The following is an 18,475-nucleotide window of genomic DNA, read 5'->3' as shown; positions in this document are numbered from 1 at the left end:
AATGACGCCACCTTTGATGGTCTCACCATGTAGGGCTGCAGCTCAGCCAGCGTTCTCCCTGTCTGTCGCGGTTGGATTGTTTTCATCGACGTCTTTTACTGCAGGAACTTCACGAATCGGAGGGAGCTCGTAGCCGATGCCCTTGCTAACACAGAAGTAAAACTGTTGCTATTACGAGTCTCCGGGTGGTACATGAAAACAACCGTCGTTTCCGTGGTGTAGCGGTTATCACGTCTGCTTTACACGCAGAAGGTCCCCGGTTCGATCCCGGGCGGGAACACAACAATTTTAATCTATATTTCGGATTTCATTTCCGAGATGACCTCACGTCCGCGTATGCAGAGACAAGCAATGTTGTATGCTAGACGGATAGGGCGTCATTTTACTGTCAAATACTGTAGCTCTCTTATTGCACCGGTATTTGGTAACTGAGAACGCCCCTAGCTCCATTATGGCTGGCAAAATTTATAATCCGGTTCTTCAGGGCTACTTCAAGTGCGCTTGCTACTGGCTTTCCTGAGCTCACCCTACTCGCCTTGTCACAGCTCTGTTAAAGTGTGATGCTAACTAATAATGAGAAACTCTTAGCCACGTTCAATCTTACATGCCACCCCTTGGTTGTTGCCGTCGCTAGTAAGATGAGGGTAGACTGTCGCACAATTAAGCTGAATCTCCACTCACGGTGCACATATCCCGCAAAGACAACCTTGTTTTCCGTTGCATGCAAAATTACCGTCTGCCTTTCTACCGAATTCCACCTACGTACTTTACTGGTGCCGCATTCTTGTTATATCCACGTGCTATAACAGGCGTCTACTCTTCATTGAGGAGCTGCAACCGGGGCTGAGTTCCACCTACGCTTCAGCACGGTCAAAATGGCAGGGCTCGTCCGGGATTTGAACCCGGGACCTCCTGCACCCAAAGCAGGAATCATACCCCTAGACCAACGAGCCACCTGGCTGGAACAGTCAAGTTAATCCCAAGTAGTGGGCCTCACAGGGAACACAAACTTTCACGCGAATTCGCAAGATAAACGCTTTCTGCAGGCAGCACTCACCACTGTTGAGAAGAATATTAAAGGCAACGAATAAAAAGCGAAATAACTTCATCGAGCACTGCTTATGAACAGCCGGCAGTGCCTCAGTTTCGGTATGTGGTTTCTCAGGGTTAAGAGGAGGCGAATGCACTAAACAAAAGAACATCGGGAAACCAAGCACCAACTCATAACGAAAAGATTGCAAAATATACTGCAAGCAAAATTTCCAGAAGACGGATACTGAAGACGCCGCAGACAAAAGAATTATTCTATGCAGTAACGATTATCTAGGAAGCGTGAATTGCATGTGCTGCTCCACCACACAGCTTCTTTTGATACTGTTTTACTTATTCTAAATTTTCATTACCTGATCGTCTCTAAAATACTGTGCGGTTATCACCTGGTTTCCAACAGCGATAGTAGTAAGTAAATCGACTACAAAGTCTTTCAAAGTAGGTCAGACACAAAAAAAAAAAATCGGAGCTGCGTGTAGCTCATGTCATTCTGCTTTCAATCGTGAATCTCCGGCTGGGAGTAGTGGCGTACTTCTGTAATCCAAGCTTCTGGGAGGCCGTTGTGTGGGAGAGATCTGGAAACAACTACAGATTCGACCGTTCCACGAGCTCAGGAACGGCCGCGATGCCTTCATCGAGCTCTGCAGATCGACAGATGATAGTGTGGAAATTTCGGCAAGCGGTGGCTAAGGGTTAAGAGAAGCCAAACACACTAAACACAAGAAAGTCGGGAAACCGAAGCACACAACTCATAACGAAAAGATTGCGGAATGCAGTGCGAAAGCAAAACTTCGAGAAGACCAACTCTGAAGCCATCGGCGAGCTAGGAATTATTCCGCACAAGAAGCGATCATGTAGGAGGAGCGAGCCGAGGCTGTCGCTCGACCACACAATAAATTTTTGCTTAATCCCAATTTGCAGTACCGGTTCGACACTAGAATACTGCGCCTTGGTTCTTCCAAAAGCGATAGTAATAAGCACGTCGACTGCAGTGTCATTTGGGGTAGTGAGTCAGACATGGAGAGGATATGGGGCGGGTGGAATATGCAACGACAGGGGCATTGCAGGGCGGCCGCCGGCTCCTTGCGCTGTGGCGCACCGGTGCCGGCGGCGGCCTGGCTGGGCTGCTGGTGCCTCCATGTAGAGCTGCCGCGGAGCCCAGGCAAAGTGCCGCTAACGAAGCGATTGCCTTTGGTGACATCTTTTGCAATAACGACTGCGCGAATCGACGGTATCTCGTAAGGAAGGAAAGAGCAGCAGCTGCCGCCGAGCCCAGGCGCCGTGCCGAACACGCAGAAGGTCCCCGGCTCGATTGCGGGCGGAAACCCGTTTTCGTCGCACTCAGCAAGACACTTGCTACGATCTCTACTGTGACCATTTAAATCAACTTCAAACGTTCCATCAGCAGGGTGCACATGGCTCAAATGAAACATGAAACGGTTTCAGAACTGGTTGTCGGATTTTAGCGCTGACTTGGAGGCCTGGAAATGCGCGAAACAGCCACCGCCATGCGGTTTGTTACCACACCGTTGTACAAAACGCAAGGGCTCGTCCGGGATTTGAACCCGGGACCTCCTGCACCCGAAGCAGGAATCATACCCCTAGACCAACGAGCCTATTCGTTCCGAAAACGCACTGCATGTGAATGACGCCACCTTTGATGGTCTCACCATGTAGGGCTGCAGCTCAGCCAGCGTTCTCCCTGTCTGTCGCGGTTGGATTGTTTTCATCGACGTCTTTTACTGCAGGAACTTCACGAATCGGAGGGAGCTCGTAGCCGATGCCCTTGCTAACACAGAAGAAAAACTGTTGCTATTACGAGTCTCCGGGTGGTACATGAAAAGAACCGTCGTTTCCGTGGTGTAGCGGTTATCACGTCTGCTTTACACGCAGAAGGTCCCCGGTTCGATCCCGGGCGGGAACACAACAATTTTAATCTATATTTCGGATTTCATTTCCGAGATGACCTCACGTCCGCGTATGCAGAGACAAGCAATGTTGTATGCTAGACGGATAGGGCGTCATTTTACTGTCAAATACTGTAGCTCTCTTATTGCACCGGTATTTGGTAACTGAGAACGCCCCTAGCTCCATTATGGCTGGCAAAATTTATAATCCGGTTCTTCAGGGCTACTTCAAGTGCGCTTGCTACTGGCTTTCCTGAGCTCACCCTACTCGCCTTGTCACAGCTCTGTTAAAGTGTGATGCTAACTAATAATGAGAAACTCTTAGCCACGCTCAATCTTACATGCCACCCCTTGGTTGTTGCCGTCGCTAGTAAGATGAGGGTAGACTGTCGCACAATTAAGCTGAATCTCCACTCACGGTGCACATATCCCGCAAAGACAACCTTGTTTTCCGTTGCATGCAAAATTACCGTCTGCCTTTCTACCGAATTCCACCTACGTACTTTACTGGTGCCGCATTCTTGTTATATCCACGTGCTATAACAGGCGTCTACTCTTCATTGAGGAGCTGCAACCGGGGCTGAGTTCCACCTACGCTTCAGCACGGTCAAAATGGCAGGGCTCGTCCGGGATTTGAACCCGGGACCTCTTGCACCCAAAGCAGGAATCATACCCCTAGACCAACGAGCCACCTGGCTGGAGCAGTCAAGTTAATCCCAAGTAGTGGGCCTCACAGGGAACACAAACTTTCACGCGAATTCGCAAGATAAACGCTTTCTGCAGGCAGCACTCACCACTGTTGAGAAGAATATTAAAGGCAACGAATAAAAAGCGAAATAACTTCATCGAGCACTGCTTATGAACAGCCGGCAGTGCCTCAGTTTCGGTATGTGGTTTCTCAGGGTTAAGAGGAGGCGAATGCACTAAACAAAAGAACATCGGGAAACCAAGCACCAACTCATAACGAAAAGATTGCAAAATATACTGCAAGCAAAATTTCCAGAAGACGGATACTGAAGACGCCGCAGACAAAAGAATTATTCTATGCAGTAACGATTATCTAGGAAGCGTGAATTGCATGTGCTGCTCCACCACACAACTTCTTTTGATACTGTTTTACTTATTCTAAATTTTCATTACCTGATCGTCTCTAAAATACTGTGCGGTTATCACCTGGTTTCCAACAGCGATAGTAGTAAGTAAATCGACTACAAAGTCTTTCAAAGTAGGTCAGACACAAAAAAAAAAAAATCGGAGCTGCGTGTAGCTCATGTCATTCTGCTTTCAATCGTGAATCTCCGGCTGGGAGTAGTGGCGTACTTCTGTAATCCAAGCTTCTGGGAGGCCGTTGTGTGGGAGAGATCTGGAAACAACTACAGATTCGACCGTTCCACGAGCTCAGGAACGGCCGCGATGCCTTCATCGAGCTCTGCAGATCGACAGATGATAGTGTGGAAATTTCGGCAAGCGGTGGCTAAGGGTTAAGAGAAGCCAAACACACTAAACACAAGAAAGTCGGGAAACCGAAGCACACAACTCATAACGAAAAGATTGCGGAATGCAGTGCGAAAGCAAAACTTCGAGAAGACCAACTCTGAAGCCATCGGCGAGCTAGGAATTATTCCGCACAAGAAGCGATCATGTAGGAGGAGCGAGCCGAGGCTGTCGCTCGACCACACAATAAATTTTTGCTTAATCCCAATTTGCAGTACCGGTTCGACACTAGAATACTGCGCCTTGGTTCTTCCAAAAGCGATAGTAATAAGCACGTCGGCTGCAGTGTCATTTGGGGTAGTGAGTCAGACATGGAGAGGATATGGGGCGGGTGGAATATGCAACGACAGGGGCATTGCAGGGCGGCCGCCGGCTCCTTGCGCTGTGGCGCACCGGTGCCGGCGGCGGCCTGGCTGGGCTGCTGGTGCCTCCATGTAGAGCTGCCGCGGAGCCCAGGCAAAGTGCCGCTAACGAAGCGATTGCCTTTGGTGACATCTTTTGCAATAACGACTGCGCGAATCGACGGTATCTCGTAAGGAAGGAAAGAGCAGCAGCTGCCGCCGAGCCCAGGCGCCGTGCCGAACACGCAGAAGGTCCCCGGCTCGATAGCGGGCGGAAACCCGTTTTCGTCGCACTCAGCAAGACGCTTGCTACGATCTCTACTGTGACCATTTAAATCAACTTCAAACGTTCCATCAGCAGGGTGCACATGGCTCAAATGAAACATGAAACGGTTTCAGAACTGGTTGTCGGATTTTAGCGCTGACTTGGAGGCCTGGAAATGCGCGAAACAGCCACCGCCATGCGATTTGTTACCACACCGTTGTACAAAACGCAAGGGCTCGTCCGGGATTTGAACCCGGGACCTCCTGCACCCGAAGCAGGAATCATACCCCTAGACCAACGAGCCTATTCGTTCCGAAAACGCACTGCATGTGAATGACGCCACCTTTGATGGTCTCACCATGTAGGGCTGCAGCTCAGCCAGCGTTCTCCCTGTCTGTCGCGGTTGGATTGTTTTCATCGACGTCTTTTACTGCAGGAACTTCACGAATCGGAGGGAGCTCGTAGCCGATGCCCTTGCTAACACAGAAGAAAAACTGTTGCTATTACGAGTCTCCGGGTGGTACATGAAAAGAACCGTCGTTTCCGTGGTGTAGCGGTTATCACGTCTGCTTTACACGCAGAAGGTCCCCGGTTCGATCCCGGGCGGGAACACAACAATTTTAATCTATATTTCGGATTTCATTTCCGAGATGACCTCACGTCCGCGTATGCAGAGACAAGCAATGTTGTATGCTAGACGGATAGGGCGTCATTTTACTGTCAAATACTGTAGCTCTCTTATTGCACCGGTATTTGGTAACTGAGAACGCCCCTAGCTCCATTATGGCTGGCAAAATTTATAATCCGGTTCTTCAGGGCTACTTCAAGTGCGCTTGCTACTGGCTTTCCTGAGCTCACCCTACTCGCCTTGTCACAGCTCTGTTAAAGTGTGATGCTAACTAATAATGAGAAACTCTTAGCCACGTTCAATCTTACATGCCACCCCTTGGTTGTTGCCGTCGCTAGTAAGATGAGGGTAGACTGTCGCACAATTAAGCTGAATCTCCACTCACGGTGCACATATCCCGCAAAGACAACCTTGTTTTCCGTTGCATGCAAAATTACCGTCTGCCTTTCTACCGAATTCCACCTACGTACTTTACTGGTGCCGCATTCTTGTTATATCCACGTGCTATAACAGGCGTCTACTCTTCATTGAGGAGCTGCAACCGGGGCTGAGTTCCACCTACGCTTCAGCACGGTCAAAATGGCAGGGCTCGTCCGGGATTTGAACCCGGGACCTCCTGCACCCAAAGCAGGAATCATACCCCTAGACCAACGAGCCACCTGGCTGGAACAGTCAAGTTAATCCCAAGTAGTGGGCCTCACAGGGAACACAAACTTTCACGCGAATTCGCAAGATAAACGCTTTCTGCAGGCAGCACTCACCACTGTTGAGAAGAATATTAAAGGCAACGAATAAAAAGCGAAATAACTTCATCGAGCACTGCTTATGAACAGCCGGCAGTGCCTCAGTTTCGGTATGTGGTTTCTCAGGGTTAAGAGGAGGCGAATGCACTAAACAAAAGAACATCGGGAAACCAAGCACCAACTCATAACGAAAAGATTGCAAAATATACTGCAAGCAAAATTTCCAGAAGACGGATACTGAAGACGCCGCAGACAAAAGAATTATTCTATGCAGTAACGATTATCTAGGAAGCGTGAATTGCATGTGCTGCTCCACCACACAGCTTCTTTTGATACTGTTTTACTTATTCTAAATTTTCATTACCTGATCGTCTCTAAAATACTGTGCGGTTATCACCTGGTTTCCAACAGCGATAGTAGTAAGTAAATCGACTACAAAGTCTTTCAAAGTAGGTCAGACACAAAAAAAAAAAATCGGAGCTGCGTGTAGCTCATGTCATTCTGCTTTCAATCGTGAATCTCCGGCTGGGAGTAGTGGCGTACTTCTGTAATCCAAGCTTCTGGGAGGCCGTTGTGTGGGAGAGATCTGGAAACAACTACAGATTCGACCGTTCCACGAGCTCAGGAACGGCCGCGATGCCTTCATCGAGCTCTGCAGATCGACAGATGATAGTGTGGAAATTTCGGCAAGCGGTGGCTAAGGGTTAAGAGAAGCCAAACACACTAAACACAAGAAAGTCGGGAAACCGAAGCACACAACTCATAACGAAAAGATTGCGGAATGCAGTGCGAAAGCAAAACTTCGAGAAGACCAACTCTGAAGCCATCGGCGAGCTAGGAATTATTCCGCACAAGAAGCGATCATGTAGGAGGAGCGAGCCGAGGCTGTCGCTCGACCACACAATAAATTTTTGCTTAATCCCAATTTGCAGTACCGGTTCGACACTAGAATACTGCGCCTTGGTTCTTCCAAAAGCGATAGTAATAAGCACGTCGACTGCAGTGTCATTTGGGGTAGTGAGTCAGACATGGAGAGGATATGGGGCGGGTGGAATATGCAACGACAGGGGCATTGCAGGGCGGCCGCCGGCTCCTTGCGCTGTGGCGCACCGGTGCCGGCGGCGGCCTGGCTGGGCTGCTGGTGCCTCCATGTAGAGCTGCCGCGGAGCCCAGGCAAAGTGCCGCTAACGAAGCGATTGCCTTTGGTGACATCTTTTGCAATAACGACTGCGCGAATCGACGGTATCTCGTAAGGAAGGAAAGAGCAGCAGCTGCCGCCGAGCCCAGGCGCCGTGCCGAACACGCAGAAGGTCCCCGGCTCGATTGCGGGCGGAAACCCGTTTTCGTCGCACTCAGCAAGACACTTGCTACGATCTCTACTGTGACCATTTAAATCAACTTCAAACGTTCCATCAGCAGGGTGCACATGGCTCAAATGAAACATGAAACGGTTTCAGAACTGGTTGTCGGATTTTAGCGCTGACTTGGAGGCCTGGAAATGCGCGAAACAGCCACCGCCATGCGGTTTGTTACCACACCGTTGTACAAAACGCAAGGGCTCGTCCGGGATTTGAACCCGGGACCTCCTGCACCCGAAGCAGGAATCATACCCCTAGACCAACGAGCCTATTCGTTCCGAAAACGCACTGCATGTGAATGACGCCACCTTTGATGGTCTCACCATGTAGGGCTGCAGCTCAGCCAGCGTTCTCCCTGTCTGTCGCGGTTGGATTGTTTTCATCGACGTCTTTTACTGCAGGAACTTCACGAATCGGAGGGAGCTCGTAGCCGATGCCCTTGCTAACACAGAAGAAAAACTGTTGCTATTACGAGTCTCCGGGTGGTACATGAAAAGAACCGTCGTTTCCGTGGTGTAGCGGTTATCACGTCTGCTTTACACGCAGAAGGTCCCCGGTTCGATCCCGGGCGGGAACACAACAATTTTAATCTATATTTCGGATTTCATTTCCGAGATGACCTCACGTCCGCGTATGCAGAGACAAGCAATGTTGTATGCTAGACGGATAGGGCGTCATTTTACTGTCAAATACTGTAGCTCTCTTATTGCACCGGTATTTGGTAACTGAGAACGCCCCTAGCTCCATTATGGCTGGCAAAATTTATAATCCGGTTCTTCAGGGCTACTTCAAGTGCGCTTGCTACTGGCTTTCCTGAGCTCACCCTACTCGCCTTGTCACAGCTCTGTTAAAGTGTGATGCTAACTAATAATGAGAAACTCTTAGCCACGCTCAATCTTACATGCCACCCCTTGGTTGTTGCCGTCGCTAGTAAGATGAGGGTAGACTGTCGCACAATTAAGCTGAATCTCCACTCACGGTGCACATATCCCGCAAAGACAACCTTGTTTTCCGTTGCATGCAAAATTACCGTCTGCCTTTCTACCGAATTCCACCTACGTACTTTACTGGTGCCGCATTCTTGTTATATCCACGTGCTATAACAGGCGTCTACTCTTCATTGAGGAGCTGCAACCGGGGCTGAGTTCCACCTACGCTTCAGCACGGTCAAAATGGCAGGGCTCGTCCGGGATTTGAACCCGGGACCTCCTGCACCCAAAGCAGGAATCATACCCCTAGACCAACGAGCCACCTGGCTGGAGCAGTCAAGTTAATCCCAAGTAGTGGGCCTCACAGGGAACACAAACTTTCACGCGAATTCGCAAGATAAACGCTTTCTGCAGGCAGCACTCACCACTGTTGAGAAGAATATTAAAGGCAACGAATAAAAAGCGAAATAACTTCATCGAGCACTGCTTATGAACAGCCGGCAGTGCCTCAGTTTCGGTATGTGGTTTCTCAGGGTTAAGAGGAGGCGAATGCACTAAACAAAAGAACATCGGGAAACCAAGCACCAACTCATAACGAAAAGATTGCAAAATATACTGCAAGCAAAATTTCCAGAAGACGGATACTGAAGACGCCGCAGACAAAAGAATTATTCTATGCAGTAACGATTATCTAGGAAGCGTGAATTGCATGTGCTGCTCCACCACACAGCTTCTTTTGATACTGTTTTACTTATTCTAAATTTTCATTACCTGATCGTCTCTAAAATACTGTGCGGTTATCACCTGGTTTCCAACAGCGATAGTAGTAAGTAAATCGACTACAAAGTCTTTCAAAGTAGGTCAGACACAAAAAAAAAAAATCGGAGCTGCGTGTAGCTCATGTCATTCTGCTTTCAATCGTGAATCTCCGGCTGGGAGTAGTGGCGTACTTCTGTAATCCAAGCTTCTGGGAGGCCGTTGTGTGGGAGAGATCTGGAAACAACTACAGATTCGACCGTTCCACGAGCTCAGGAACGGCCGCGATGCCTTCATCGAGCTCTGCAGATCGACAGATGATAGTGTGGAAATTTCGGCAAGCGGTGGCTAAGGGTTAAGAGAAGCCAAACACACTAAACACAAGAAAGTCGGGAAACCGAAGCACACAACTCATAACGAAAAGATTGCGGAATGCAGTGCGAAAGCAAAACTTCGAGAAGACCAACTCTGAAGCCATCGGCGAGCTAGGAATTATTCCGCACAAGAAGCGATCATGTAGGAGGAGCGAGCCGAGGCTGTCGCTCGACCACACAATAAATTTTTGCTTAATCCCAATTTGCAGTACCGGTTCGACACTAGAATACTGCGCCTTGGTTCTTCCAAAAGCGATAGTAATAAGCACGTCGACTGCAGTGTCATTTGGGGTAGTGAGTCAGACATGGAGAGGATATGGGGCGGGTGGAATATGCAACGACAGGGGCATTGCAGGGCGGCCGCCGGCTCCTTGCGCTGTGGCGCACCGGTGCCGGCGGCGGCCTGGCTGGGCTGCTGGTGCCTCCATGTAGAGCTGCCGCGGAGCCCAGGCAAAGTGCCGCTAACGAAGCGATTGCCTTTGGTGACATCTTTTGCAATAACGACTGCGCGAATCGACGGTATCTCGTAAGGAAGGAAAGAGCAGCAGCTGCCGCCGAGCCCAGGCGCCGTGCCGAACACGCAGAAGGTCCCCGGCTCGATAGCGGGCGGAAACCCGTTTTCGTCGCACTCAGCAAGACGCTTGCTACGATCTCTACTGTGACCATTTAAATCAACTTCAAACGTTCCATCAGCAGGGTGCACATGGCTCAAATGAAACATGAAACGGTTTCAGAACTGGTTGTCGGATTTTAGCGCTGACTTGGAGGCCTGGAAATGCGCGAAACAGCCACCGCCATGCGATTTGTTACCACACCGTTGTACAAAACGCAAGGGCTCGTCCGGGATTTGAACCCGGGACCTCCTGCACCCGAAGCAGGAATCATACCCCTAGACCAACGAGCCTATTCGTTCCGAAAACGCACTGCATGTGAATGACGCCACCTTTGATGGTCTCACCATGTAGGGCTGCAGCTCAGCCAGCGTTCTCCCTGTCTGTCGCGGTTGGATTGTTTTCATCGACGTCTTTTACTGCAGGAACTTCACGAATCGGAGGGAGCTCGTAGCCGATGCCCTTGCTAACACAGAAGAAAAACTGTTGCTATTACGAGTCTCCGGGTGGTACATGAAAAGAACCGTCGTTTCCGTGGTGTAGCGGTTATCACGTCTGCTTTACACGCAGAAGGTCCCCGGTTCGATCCCGGGCGGGAACACAACAATTTTAATCTATATTTCGGATTTCATTTCCGAGATGACCTCACGTCCGCGTATGCAGAGACAAGCAATGTTGTATGCTAGACGGATAGGGCGTCATTTTACTGTCAAATACTGTAGCTCTCTTATTGCACCGGTATTTGGTAACTGAGAACGCCCCTAGCTCCATTATGGCTGGCAAAATTTATAATCCGGTTCTTCAGGGCTACTTCAAGTGCGCTTGCTACTGGCTTTCCTGAGCTCACCCTACTCGCCTTGTCACAGCTCTGTTAAAGTGTGATGCTAACTAATAATGAGAAACTCTTAGCCACGTTCAATCTTACATGCCACCCCTTGGTTGTTGCCGTCGCTAGTAAGATGAGGGTAGACTGTCGCACAATTAAGCTGAATCTCCACTCACGGTGCACATATCCCGCAAAGACAACCTTGTTTTCCGTTGCATGCAAAATTACCGTCTGCCTTTCTACCGAATTCCACCTACGTACTTTACTGGTGCCGCATTCTTGTTATATCCACGTGCTATAACAGGCGTCTACTCTTCATTGAGGAGCTGCAACCGGGGCTGAGTTCCACCTACGCTTCAGCACGGTCAAAATGGCAGGGCTCGTCCGGGATTTGAACCCGGGACCTCCTGCACCCAAAGCAGGAATCATACCCCTAGACCAACGAGCCACCTGGCTGGAACAGTCAAGTTAATCCCAAGTAGTGGGCCTCACAGGGAACACAAACTTTCACGCGAATTCGCAAGATAAACGCTTTCTGCAGGCAGCACTCACCACTGTTGAAAAGAATATTAAAGGCAACGAATAAAAAGCGAAATAACTTCATCGAGCACTGCTTATGAACAGCCGGCAGTGCCTCAGTTTCGGTATGTGGTTTCTCAGGGTTAAGAGGAGGCGAATGCACTAAACAAAAGAACATCGGGAAACCAAGCACCAACTCATAACGAAAAGATTGCAAAATATACTGCAAGCAAAATTTCCAGAAGACGGATACTGAAGACGCCGCAGACAAAAGAATTATTCTATGCAGTAACGATTATCTAGGAAGCGTGAATTGCATGTGCTGCTCCACCACACAGCTTCTTTTGATACTGTTTTACTTATTCTAAATTTTCATTACCTGATCGTCTCTAAAATACTGTGCGGTTATCACCTGGTTTCCAACAGCGATAGTAGTAAGTAAATCGACTACAAAGTCTTTCAAAGTAGGTCAGACACAAAAAAAAAAAATCGGAGCTGCGTGTAGCTCATGTCATTCTGCTTTCAATCGTGAATCTCCGGCTGGGAGTAGTGGCGTACTTCTGTAATCCAAGCTTCTGGGAGGCCGTTGTGTGGGAGAGATCTGGAAACAACTACAGATTCGACCGTTCCACGAGCTCAGGAACGGCCGCGATGCCTTCATCGAGCTCTGCAGATCGACAGATGATAGTGTGGAAATTTCGGCAAGCGGTGGCTAAGGGTTAAGAGAAGCCAAACACACTAAACACAAGAAAGTCGGGAAACCGAAGCACACAACTCATAACGAAAAGATTGCGGAATGCAGTGCGAAAGCAAAACTTCGAGAAGACCAACTCTGAAGCCATCGGCGAGCTAGGAATTATTCCGCACAAGAAGCGATCATGTAGGAGGAGCGAGCCGAGGCTGTCGCTCGACCACACAATAAATTTTTGCTTAATCCCAATTTGCAGTACCGGTTCGACACTAGAATACTGCGCCTTGGTTCTTCCAAAAGCGATAGTAATAAGCACGTCGACTGCAGTGTCATTTGGGGTAGTGAGTCAGACATGGAGAGGATATGGGGCGGGTGGAATATGCAACGACAGGGGCATTGCAGGGCGGCCGCCGGCTCCTTGCGCTGTGGCGCACCGGTGCCGGCGGCGGCCTGGCTGGGCTGCTGGTGCCTCCATGTAGAGCTGCCGCGGAGCCCAGGCAAAGTGCCGCTAACGAAGCGATTGCCTTTGGTGACATCTTTTGCAATAACGACTGCGCGAATCGACGGTATCTCGTAAGGAAGGAAAGAGCAGCAGCTGCCGCCGAGCCCAGGCGCCGTGCCGAACACGCAGAAGGTCCCCGGCTCGATTGCGGGCGGAAACCCGTTTTCGTCGCACTCAGCAAGACACTTGCTACGATCTCTACTGTGACCATTTAAATCAACTTCAAACGTTCCATCAGCAGGGTGCACATGGCTCAAATGAAACATGAAACGGTTTCAGAACTGGTTGTCGGATTTTAGCGCTGACTTGGAGGCCTGGAAATGCGCGAAACAGCCACCGCCATGCGGTTTGTTACCACACCGTTGTACAAAACGCAAGGGCTCGTCCGGGATTTGAACCCGGGACCTCCTGCACCCGAAGCAGGAATCATACCCCTAGACCAACGAGCCTATTCGTTCCGAAAACGCACTGCATGTGAATGACGCCACCTTTGATGGTCTCACCATGTAGGGCTGCAGCTCAGCCAGCGTTCTCCCTGTCTGTCGCGGTTGGATTGTTTTCATCGACGTCTTTTACTGCAGGAACTTCACGAATCGGAGGGAGCTCGTAGCCGATGCCCTTGCTAACACAGAAGAAAAACTGTTGCTATTACGAGTCTCCGGGTGGTACATGAAAAGAACCGTCGTTTCCGTGGTGTAGCGGTTATCACGTCTGCTTTACACGCAGAAGGTCCCCGGTTCGATCCCGGGCGGGAACACAACAATTTTAATCTATATTTCGGATTTCATTTCCGAGATGACCTCACGTCCGCGTATGCAGAGACAAGCAATGTTGTATGCTAGACGGATAGGGCGTCATTTTACTGTCAAATACTGTAGCTCTCTTATTGCACCGGTATTTGGTAACTGAGAACGCCCCTAGCTCCATTATGGCTGGCAAAATTTATAATCCGGTTCTTCAGGGCTACTTCAAGTGCGCTTGCTACTGGCTTTCCTGAGCTCACCCTACTCGCCTTGTCACAGCTCTGTTAAAGTGTGATGCTAACTAATAATGAGAAACTCTTAGCCACGCTCAATCTTACATGCCACCCCTTGGTTGTTGCCGTCGCTAGTAAGATGAGGGTAGACTGTCGCACAATTAAGCTGAATCTCCACTCACGGTGCACATATCCCGCAAAGACAACCTTGTTTTCCGTTGCATGCAAAATTACCGTCTGCCTTTCTACCGAATTCCACCTACGTACTTTACTGGTGCCGCATTCTTGTTATATCCACGTGCTATAACAGGCGTCTACTCTTCATTGAGGAGCTGCAACCGGGGCTGAGTTCCACCTACGCTTCAGCACGGTCAAAATGGCAGGGCTCGTCCGGGATTTGAACCCGGGACCTCCTGCACCCAAAGCAGGAATCATACCCCTAGACCAACGAGCCACCTGGCTGGAGCAGTCAAGTTAATCCCAAGTAGTGGGCCTCACAGGGAACACAAACTTTCACGCGAATTCGCAAGATAAACGCTTTCTGCAGGCAGCACTCACCACTGTTGAGAAGAATATTAAAGGCAACGAATAAAAAGCGAAATAACTTCATCGAGCACTGCTTATGAACAGCCGGCAGTGCCTCAGTTTCGGTATGTGGTTTCTCAGGGTTAAGAGGAGGCGAATGCACTAAACAAAAGAACATCGGGAAACCAAGCACCAACTCATAACGAAAAGATTGCAAAATATACTGCAAGCAAAATTTCCAGAAGACGGATACTGAAGACGCCGCAGACAAAAGAATTATTCTATGCAGTAACGATTATCTAGGAAGCGTGAATTGCATGTGCTGCTCCACCACACAACTTCTTTTGATACTGTTTTACTTATTCTAAATTTTCATTACCTGATCGTCTCTAAAATACTGTGCGGTTATCACCTGGTTTCCAACAGCGATAGTAGTAAGTAAATCGACTACAAAGTCTTTCAAAGTAGGTCAGACACAAAAAAAAAAAAATCGGAGCTGCGTGTAGCTCATGTCATTCTGCTTTCAATCGTGAATCTCCGGCTGGGAGTAGTGGCGTACTTCTGTAATCCAAGCTTCTGGGAGGCCGTTGTGTGGGAGAGATCTGGAAACAACTACAGATTCGACCGTTCCACGAGCTCAGGAACGGCCGCGATGCCTTCATCGAGCTCTGCAGATCGACAGATGATAGTGTGGAAATTTCGGCAAGCGGTGGCTAAGGGTTAAGAGAAGCCAAACACACTAAACACAAGAAAGTCGGGAAACCGAAGCACACAACTCATAACGAAAAGATTGCGGAATGCAGTGCGAAAGCAAAACTTCGAGAAGACCAACTCTGAAGCCATCGGCGAGCTAGGAATTATTCCGCACAAGAAGCGATCATGTAGGAGGAGCGAGCCGAGGCTGTCGCTCGACCACACAATAAATTTTTGCTTAATCCCAATTTGCAGTACCGGTTCGACACTAGAATACTGCGCCTTGGTTCTTCCAAAAGCGATAGTAATAAGCACGTCGACTGCAGTGTCATTTGGGGTAGTGAGTCAGACATGGAGAGGATATGGGGCGGGTGGAATATGCAACGACAGGGGCATTGCAGGGCGGCCGCCGGCTCCTTGCGCTGTGGCGCACCGGTGCCGGCGGCGGCCTGGCTGGGCTGCTGGTGCCTCCATGTAGAGCTGCCGCGGAGCCCAGGCAAAGTGCCGCTAACGAAGCGATTGCCTTTGGTGACATCTTTTGCAATAACGACTGCGCGAATCGACGGTATCTCGTAAGGAAGGAAAGAGCAGCAGCTGCCGCCGAGCCCAGGCGCCGTGCCGAACACGCAGAAGGTCCCCGGCTCGATTGCGGGCGGAAACCCGTTTTCGTCGCACTCAGCAAGACGCTTGCTACGATCTCTACTGTGACCATTTAAATCAACTTCAAACGTTCCATCAGCAGGGTGCACATGGCTCAAATGAAACATGAAACGGTTTCAGAACTGGTTGTCGGATTTTAGCGCTGACTAGGATGCCTGGAAATGCGCGAAACAGCCACCGCCATGCGATTTGTTACCACACCGTTGTACTAAACGCAAGGGCTCGTCCGGGATTTGAACCCGGGACGTCCTGCACCCGAAGCAGGAATCATACCCCTAGACCAACGAGCCTATTCGTTCCGAAAACGCACTGCATGTGAATGACGCCACCTTTGATGGTCTCACCATGTAGGGCTGCAGCTCAGCCAGCGTTCTCCCTGTCTGTCGCGGTTGGATTGTTTTCATCGACGTCTTTTACTGCAGGAACTTCACGAATCGGAGGGAGCTCGTAGCCGATGCCCTTGCTAACACAGAAGAAAAACTGTTGCTATTACGAGTCTCCGGGTGGTACATGAAAAGAACCGTCGTTTCCGTGGTGTAGCGGTTATCACGTCTGCTTTACACGCAGAAGGTCCCCGGTTCGATCCCGGGCGGGAACACAACAATGTTAATCTATATTTCGGATTTCATTTCCGAGATGACCTCACGTCCGCGTATGCAGAGACAAGCAATGTTGTATGCTAGACGGATAGGGCGTCATTTTACTGTCAAATACTGTAGCTCTCTTATTGCACCGGTATTTGGTAACTGAGAACGCCCCTAGCTCCATTATGGCTGGCAAAATTTATAATCCGGTTCTTCAGGGCTACTTCAAGTGCGCTTGCTACTGGCTTTCCTGAGCTCACCCTACTCGCCTTGTCACAGCTCTGTTAAAGTGTGATGCTAACTAATAATGAGAAACTCTTAGCCACGTTCAATCTTACATGCCACCCCTTGGTTGTTGCCGTCGCTAGTAAGATGAGGGTAGACTGTCGCACAATTAAGCTGAATCTCCACTCACGGTGCACATATCCCGCAAAGACAACCTTGTTTTCCGTTGCATGCAAAATTACCGTCTGCCTTTCTACCGAATTCCACCTACGTACTTTACTGGTGCCGCATTCTTGTTATATCCACGTGCTATAACAGGCGTCTACTCTTCATTGAGGAGCTGCAACCGGGGCTGAGTTCCACCTACGCTTCAGCACGGCCAAAATGGCAGGGCTCGTCCGGGATTTGAACCCGGGACCTCCTGCACCCAAAGCAGGAATCATACCCCTAGACCAACGAGCCACGTGGCTGGAGCAGTCAAGTTAATCCCAAGTAGTGGGCCTCACAGGGAACACAAACTTTCACGCGAATTCGCAAGATAAACGCTTTCTGCAGGCAGCACTCACCACTGTTGAGAAGAATATTAAAGGCAACGAATAAAAAGCGAAATAACTTCATCGAGCACTGCTTATGAACAGCCGGCAGTGCCTCAGTTTCGGTATGTGGTTTCTCAGGGTTAAGAGGAGGCGAATGCACTAAACAAAAGAACATCGGGAAACCAAGCACCAACTCATAACGAAAAGATTGCAAAATATACTGCAAGCAAAATTTCCAGAAGACGGATACTGAAGACGCCGCAGACAAAAGAATTATTCTATGCAGTAACGATTATCTAGGAAGCGTGAATTGCATGTGCTGCTCCACCACACAGCTTCTTTTGATACTGTTTTACTTATTCTAAATTTTCATTACCTGATCGTCTCTAAAATACTGTGCGGTTATCACCTGGTTTCCAACAGCGATAGTAGTAAGTAAATCGACTACAAAGTCTTTCAAAGTAGGTCAGACACAAAAAAAAAAAATCGGAGCTGCGTGTAGCTCATGTCATTCTGCTTTCAATCGTGAATCTCCGGCTGGGAGTAGTGGCGTACTTCTGTAATCCAAGCTTCTGGGAGGCCGTTGTGTGGGAGAGATCTGGAAACAACTACAGATTCGACCGTTCCACGAGCTCAGGAACGGCCGCGATGCCTTCATCGAGCTCTGCAGATCGACAGATGATAGTGTGGAAATTTCGGCAAGCGGTGGCTAAGGGTTAAGAGAAGCCAAACACACTAAACACAAGAAAGTCGGGAAACCGAAGCACACAACTCATAACGAAAAGATTGCGGAATGCAGTGCGAAAGCAAAACTTCGAGAAGACCAACTCTGAAGCCATCGGCGAGCTAGGAATTATTCCGCACAAGAAGCGATCATGTAGGAGGAGCGAGCCGAGGCTGTCGCTCGACCACACAATAAATTTTTGCTTAATCCCAATTTGCAGTACCGGTTCGACACTAGAATACTGCGCCTTGGTTCTTCCAAAAGCGATAGTAATAAGCACGTCGACTGCAGTGTCATTTGGGGTAGTGAGTCAGACATGGAGAGGATATGGGGCGGGTGGAATATGCAACGACAGGGGCATTGCAGGGCGGCCGCCGGCTCCTTGCGCTGTGGCGCACCGGTGCCGGCGGCGGCCTGGCTGGGCTGCTGGTGCCTCCATGTAGAGCTGCCGCGGAGCCCAGGCAAAGTGCCGCTAACGAAGCGATTGCCTTTGGTGACATCTTTTGCAATAACGACTGCGCGAATCGACGGTATCTCGTAAGGAAGGAAAGAGCAGCA

General features: G+C 49.5%; 20 non-coding genes across 20 annotated transcripts; 7 read left to right on the top strand and 13 right to left on the bottom strand.

Annotated features, from left to right (window-relative positions):
* Positions 1 to 207: 207 nt before the first annotated feature.
* Trnav-uac lies at positions 208 to 280 on the top strand. The gene has a single exon. It is a non-coding gene; the product is annotated as a tRNA-Val (tRNA).
* Positions 281 to 881: 601 nt separating this feature from the next.
* On the bottom strand, positions 882 to 953 carry Trnap-ugg. Its single transcript has one exon. It is a non-coding gene; the product is annotated as a tRNA-Pro (tRNA).
* Positions 954 to 2,594: 1,641 nt separating this feature from the next.
* On the bottom strand, positions 2,595 to 2,666 carry Trnap-cgg. Its single transcript has one exon. It is a non-coding gene; the product is annotated as a tRNA-Pro (tRNA).
* Positions 2,667 to 2,901: 235 nt separating this feature from the next.
* Trnav-uac lies at positions 2,902 to 2,974 on the top strand. Its single transcript has one exon. It is a non-coding gene; the product is annotated as a tRNA-Val (tRNA).
* A 601-nt stretch (positions 2,975 to 3,575) lies between these two features.
* Positions 3,576 to 3,647, bottom strand: Trnap-ugg. The gene has a single exon. It is a non-coding gene; the product is annotated as a tRNA-Pro (tRNA).
* Positions 3,648 to 5,289: 1,642 nt separating this feature from the next.
* Positions 5,290 to 5,361, bottom strand: Trnap-cgg. The gene has a single exon. It is a non-coding gene; the product is annotated as a tRNA-Pro (tRNA).
* A 235-nt stretch (positions 5,362 to 5,596) lies between these two features.
* On the top strand, positions 5,597 to 5,669 carry Trnav-uac. Its single transcript has one exon. It is a non-coding gene; the product is annotated as a tRNA-Val (tRNA).
* A 601-nt stretch (positions 5,670 to 6,270) lies between these two features.
* On the bottom strand, positions 6,271 to 6,342 carry Trnap-ugg. The gene has a single exon. It is a non-coding gene; the product is annotated as a tRNA-Pro (tRNA).
* A 1,641-nt stretch (positions 6,343 to 7,983) lies between these two features.
* Trnap-cgg lies at positions 7,984 to 8,055 on the bottom strand. The gene has a single exon. It is a non-coding gene; the product is annotated as a tRNA-Pro (tRNA).
* A 235-nt stretch (positions 8,056 to 8,290) lies between these two features.
* On the top strand, positions 8,291 to 8,363 carry Trnav-uac. Its single transcript has one exon. It is a non-coding gene; the product is annotated as a tRNA-Val (tRNA).
* Positions 8,364 to 8,964: 601 nt separating this feature from the next.
* Trnap-ugg lies at positions 8,965 to 9,036 on the bottom strand. Its single transcript has one exon. It is a non-coding gene; the product is annotated as a tRNA-Pro (tRNA).
* A 1,641-nt stretch (positions 9,037 to 10,677) lies between these two features.
* Trnap-cgg lies at positions 10,678 to 10,749 on the bottom strand. Its single transcript has one exon. It is a non-coding gene; the product is annotated as a tRNA-Pro (tRNA).
* A 235-nt stretch (positions 10,750 to 10,984) lies between these two features.
* Positions 10,985 to 11,057, top strand: Trnav-uac. Its single transcript has one exon. It is a non-coding gene; the product is annotated as a tRNA-Val (tRNA).
* Positions 11,058 to 11,658: 601 nt separating this feature from the next.
* On the bottom strand, positions 11,659 to 11,730 carry Trnap-ugg. The gene has a single exon. It is a non-coding gene; the product is annotated as a tRNA-Pro (tRNA).
* Positions 11,731 to 13,371: 1,641 nt separating this feature from the next.
* Trnap-cgg lies at positions 13,372 to 13,443 on the bottom strand. Its single transcript has one exon. It is a non-coding gene; the product is annotated as a tRNA-Pro (tRNA).
* Positions 13,444 to 13,678: 235 nt separating this feature from the next.
* Trnav-uac lies at positions 13,679 to 13,751 on the top strand. Its single transcript has one exon. It is a non-coding gene; the product is annotated as a tRNA-Val (tRNA).
* Positions 13,752 to 14,352: 601 nt separating this feature from the next.
* Trnap-ugg lies at positions 14,353 to 14,424 on the bottom strand. The gene has a single exon. It is a non-coding gene; the product is annotated as a tRNA-Pro (tRNA).
* Positions 14,425 to 16,066: 1,642 nt separating this feature from the next.
* Positions 16,067 to 16,138, bottom strand: Trnap-cgg. The gene has a single exon. It is a non-coding gene; the product is annotated as a tRNA-Pro (tRNA).
* Positions 16,139 to 16,373: 235 nt separating this feature from the next.
* On the top strand, positions 16,374 to 16,446 carry Trnav-uac. Its single transcript has one exon. It is a non-coding gene; the product is annotated as a tRNA-Val (tRNA).
* Positions 16,447 to 17,047: 601 nt separating this feature from the next.
* On the bottom strand, positions 17,048 to 17,119 carry Trnap-ugg. Its single transcript has one exon. It is a non-coding gene; the product is annotated as a tRNA-Pro (tRNA).
* Between the last annotated feature and the right edge of the window lie 1,356 nt (positions 17,120 to 18,475).

The sequence above is a fragment of the Schistocerca americana genome, chromosome 2, assembly GCF_021461395.2.
Source record: "Schistocerca americana isolate TAMUIC-IGC-003095 chromosome 2, iqSchAmer2.1, whole genome shotgun sequence".
Taxonomy (NCBI): domain Eukaryota; kingdom Metazoa; phylum Arthropoda; class Insecta; order Orthoptera; family Acrididae; genus Schistocerca; species Schistocerca americana.
This window is presented reverse-complemented; position numbering and strand designations above follow the sequence as displayed.